This window comes from Rhinopithecus bieti, unplaced genomic scaffold (genome assembly GCF_001698545.2).
Source record: "Rhinopithecus bieti isolate Rb0 unplaced genomic scaffold, ASM169854v2 scaffold_1673, whole genome shotgun sequence".
NCBI classification, from domain to species: Eukaryota; Metazoa; Chordata; class Mammalia; order Primates; family Cercopithecidae; genus Rhinopithecus; species Rhinopithecus bieti.
This window is the reverse complement of record NW_016804690.1, coordinates 8,654,799-8,660,039: the sequence shown is the minus strand read 5'-3', so window position 1 is coordinate 8,660,039 and position 5,241 is coordinate 8,654,799. Positions and strand designations below refer to the sequence as shown.

At 40.3% G+C, this 5,241-nt stretch overlaps 1 protein-coding gene across 1 annotated transcript in view; it reads right to left on the bottom strand.

Annotated features, from left to right (window-relative positions):
• Positions 1–5,241, bottom strand: part of USH2A (usherin) — an 821,881-nt gene that overhangs the window by 617,939 nt on the left and 198,701 nt on the right. The gene's annotated exons all lie outside the window — the stretch shown is intronic.

The following is a 5,241-nucleotide window of genomic DNA, read 5'->3' as shown; positions in this document are numbered from 1 at the left end:
AAAAAAAAAAAAAAAAAAAGGTTCAAGAACAGTATAATTCAAAAGAGGAGTGAAAAAACATAAAAATGAGAAAACTCATTTTTATCTCTTTTCAATGTTGAACAAAAGTCCAAACTCAAGCAATTCTCATTGTCACATTTTAAAATATCTTTCTCCATGCCCTTCTGTGCTACAGGACTAGCACCACCCAAAGCAGTCTATTGTTTCTGGTCCTGCATATACATAAAACTGACTTATCACTGACAGTGGTACCTTCCTGACTTCTTCATTCATCTTTCTCACCATCAGGTATCACTCGCCTTTTGTTTTAGTGCAGTCAGATGCATTTTCTTTTTGACTGGTTGCTTATTAATTCTTTTTTTTTTTTTTTTGTTTAGACGGAGTCTCGCTCTGTCGCCCAGGCTGGAGTGCAGTTGCCGGATCTCAGCTCACTGCGAGCTCCGCCTCCCCGGTTCCCGCCATTCTCCTGCCTCCGCCTCCGGAGTAGCTGGGACTACAGGCGCCCGCCACCGCGCCCGGCTAGTTTTTTGTATTTTTTTAGTTGAGACGGGGTTTCACCGTATTAGCCAGGATGGTCTCGATCTCCTGACCTCGTGATCCGCCCGTCTCGGCCTCCCAAAGTACTGGGATTACAGGCTTGAGCCATCGCGCCCGGCCTGCTTATTAATTCTGTAGCCCACAGGAATCTTGTCCTTTTCTCTACCCAGGCCCCTTTGTCTTCTAAGTGGTACTTTGAGGACACACTAAGACAACCTAACCCTGTCTCTCTTCCTTGTGGTCTTCATCTGGTCATGAGAAATACATAGTCTTCCTTGTCATGATGAACTCTGGGAGTATAAGATATGCGGGGCATTGTCTTCCAACTTACCTATCCAAATCTAGCTAGACTGTTTCTTGTCAGTTAGATTTGCCAGATCTAAGATAGATATCAATGCACTGGTCTCTCCAACTGCAGGAGACACATGTCACCTTTCAAAGGATCAAATAAGACCTCCTCACTGGACTCAAGTGGAAAGCACCACCAACTCCTCCCTTTTTCCCACCGGTGAAACCTTTTCCTTCATTCTGTCTTTTCCTTCATCTGTTCCATCATCTGTTTTTATTTATTATATCTCTTTATACACCTTGTCTTTGATTTGCATGAGAATTTAATAGTCACATAACTAGTTCTTGAAAGTCTACATGTTGCAAGTTCTGCTAATGTATGTATCATGCATGGTGAATAAAGAATGAATGAGAAAGAAACAAAATGAAGAAAAAAATCTGCTCTTTTATTGTTTAAATCATGTTTTCTTGAATCATAGTGCTCTTTTTAAATGTTAGTAAGTGAATGAAGAGTGAGAGATTAGACAATAACTTTCAGGGCTCATAAAAGCAGGGCAGAATCAAGGGAAGGAAGTTGTAGAATGAACAGCATTTTTGTAGACAGTTATGATATTATCCATAGAGAGATGTTTGAGTTAAAATAAAGGGAGGATTTGATGGAGCAAAGATCATGGAATGGAGGAACAAGAGTAGGAAAACCGGAAGGGATTATATCAAGAACCGCGAACAGGTTATTTTTAAACAAAAATACACATGGTTTTCTTCTAAGACTAGATAAAAAATCAAAAATGTGTGACAATGTAGACAAGCTGGAGATGGAGAAAAGATAATCTGGAGATACTTATATCTGGCTTTATTTTGTCTATGAGCAGAGGGCCAGATTATCTGCAAGGGCAAGAGCATAGAATTAAAACTCAGGAGACTGGCAGGAGCTTAAAAGGAGAAAGAAAGTAAATTGATAAGAAGTATATACACTTTAGTGCTTCAGATCAGCATAGGTACATGATCTTTCCCCAAGTCCTCACAGATCGGGGCAGGTGTAGGGTGATCATCCCTGGAGCTGACCCCACAGTACAGCAGAAGGGAGTCCGCAATCAGGTACTCAAACGGGTCAGAATTAAAAAGGTTTTGCCTCAGGCTAAGAGAAGACAGTGAAGTTAGGCATGGGGTTGATCAAAAGAGGACTAAGTAGGGATAATGGGCTAAAGATTAAGAGAAGTTAAGGAGCAGGTTATGTGAGGCTTCCAGGGTCAATTGGAGTTGGAAAGATATGATATATCCATAGAATAGCATTCATGGGATTAGGAAGATTTGAGAAATAGAGAAATTATAAGTGATCACAAAATCCAGAGTGTAGCCATGGAAATGGGTTGTTGGAGTGGGAAGTGAATGAAGAGGCCAAAGAACTGCATCAATACATTTCAAAGTCATTTAAAATAGTGGCAGGAGTTAGAAAAGGGGGAAAAATAGAATCCCTCTCCTGGAACTAGAAAGATAAGAACAAAGGGGATTGATTTGGTTTGGCTGTGTCCCCACCAAAATCTCATCTTGAATTGTAACTCCCACAATTCCCATGTGTTGTGGGAGGAACACAGTGGGAGGTGATTGAATTATGAGGCAGGGTCTTTCCCTGCTGTTCTCATGAGAGTAAGTCTCACAAGATCTGGTTTTAAAAGGGGGAGTTTCCCCGCACAAGCTTTCTTCTCTCTGCCACCATGTGAGACATGTCTTTCACCTTCCACCACAATTGTGAGGTCTTCCCAGACATGTGGAATTGTAAGTCCAATAAACTTCATTTTGTAAATTGTCCAGTCTCATGTATGTCTTAATCAGCAGCATGAAAACGGACTAATACAGGGATGGAAGAAAAGTGCTACCATTTCCAAGGACAATTTGTAATTTTAAAAAGGTAATTCTCACTACCCCCATCAATATAACAGGAGTCAACTAATATGTAAAGATATCCAATCTCATTTATATAAAACTTGTGGATCTTTTTGTTTGAAACACACTCTTGGCTTGGCCTGGCGCGGTGGCTCAAGCCTGTAATCCCAGCACTTTGGGAGGCTAAGGTGGGCAGATCAGGATTTCAGGAGTCCAAGACCAGCCTGACCAACATGGTGAAATCCCGTCTCTACTAAAAATACAAAAAAAATTTAGCCAGGCATGGTGGCATGCACCTGTAATCCCAGCTACTCAGGAGGCTGAAGCAGGAGAATCCCTTGAACTTGGGAAGCAGAGGTTGCAGTGAGTCGAGATCGTGCCACTGCACTCCAGCCTAGGCAACAGAGTGAGACTCTGTCAAAAAAAAGAAAAGAAAAGAAAAATCCCAAACTTACTCTGAATCTTTCATATTTTTAGAAATCTACTCAGCTTCTCACACTTCAGCTCTATTTTCTAGACTCTAACCTGCCCTCAGTCTTTTTGTGTATCTGAAGTCTGCTTTCTCTCTCTCTCTCTCTCTCTCTCTCTCTCTCTTTCTCTTTTCTGAGACAGGGTCTCGCTCTGTTGCCTGGGCTGGAGTACAGTGGCACAATCTTGACTCACTGCAGCCTCGACCTTCCAATCTCAAGCAATCCTCCCACCTCAGCCTCCCAAGTAGCTGGGACTACAGGCAAGAGCCACTGCACCTGGCTAACTTTTTATTTTTTTATAGAGATGGGGTTTTGCCATGTTGCCCAGGCTGGTCTTGAACTCCTGGACTCAAGGGATCTGGTCACCTTGGCCTCCCAAATTCCTGGGATTATAGGAGTTAGCCACAGTACCCAGACTGAATTCTGCTTTCTTTATTGTAACCTCAGTATCTTCTAAAAATGTAGCTTAAACCCACTTCTTTGATCCTTCCTATTCCTTATCAATTTATGCAAACATTTCAATCCACCTTCTAACCCAGGGACTCTAACTCCAGTGCTAGTCAGGCCTACTAGAGAGTGACAGGAGATGGAACAGTACTTTTTAAGCAATTCTTGTTACTGGACTAAAGTAAGGTGGGGAGTAAGAGTGAGATAGATAATGGGAGAGGAACAGAATGAGGTAAAAGTCTCAGCCTTGAATTTAAGAACATTGAAGGGTAGAGGAAGCAATGTAATAAAGGAAATCAGATCTCACTTAAAGAAAAAAAGTTAAGTGAAAAAGCTGAGACAATCAGACATCCCTAGGTCACTGGACAGGGGTTTTGCTTATAACCTTGGGAAGACTAACAAGGGGGATGAGTAGAACAAAGATGGGTAATTGAATGTCACAAAATGGCACTGATGGGCATGAATGTTGCAAGGAGGACAGTGGATTGGGAAGGATATTTTTCTCCTGGTAAATGTGGTCAGAACTATGAAAAAGACAGCGGTGGCCAGGAGTGAAACAAATCAGCCCAAGAGTTCCAACTGGGGAATCTGTAGAATATTCTTTCAAAAAAGTCACACATAGGAGCTAGTATGTGCAGTGATTGGCTCCTATTTTACTATCAAAATCCTAACAGTGCTTTTAAGATTTACTGTGCCATGTGCTTTCTATACTCATTTAAGTTATTTATAATAACATTAGTAGAAAAGAGTCACGATGCTCTCAGACTATCAAGATAACAAGTAGAGTGTCACAGATTAAAATATATGTATGTCTGTATGTCTGCATGGCATGAAAACAAAAATTATTTTAATAAAATTTTAAATGATTTTCTGGTTTTAAAGATCACATCAAATTTTAAAAGAAAGTCAAAATGAACTAGTTTAAGTTCCTTTTCAGTAATTACCCTGTCACCTGTCCACCCTCTAATGGAGGTGTTAATGAGGAGTGGAGCAGCCAAAAGGCAGGCAGCAGGGGAGCAATGAGTTTAAAAGAGCCCAGATAATCACAAACCCTGAAATAATTAGCCATTATATTTATAAATACACACATATTGAGAAACAGATTTGACTGGTTTTATCACATGCTTTCTGAGTTCTGCACACACTACTAGCGTCTCAGGGATAGGAGCTTCAAAGAAGTCATAGATTTAGTCCAGACTTTAGACAAGCTCATAATCTCTCTCTCTCTCTCTCTCTCTCTCTCTCACACACACACACACACACACACACACACACACACACACACACAGAACTGGCATTATAGCACATCTTCAAAAATACAGCAACAAACACAAATGAGTAAAGACAAATGGCCACAGATACCCAGAGAATAAGAAGTAGAATATTAAAGACAGTGTAACTTTCAAAAGTGATTTACTTTCATAATATACTTTACACACTGAAAAAAATCATGTCGCAGAATACAAAGCTATTTTTCTTATCTGCCAGTCTTTAAAGCTAAATTAGAAAGACAAGGAAAATGTAAATAAATGCAATGAACTAATATGCAATAAATTCAAGGGCAATGAAGAACAAGGCATATACATATATCCCACATACATATATATATATATAT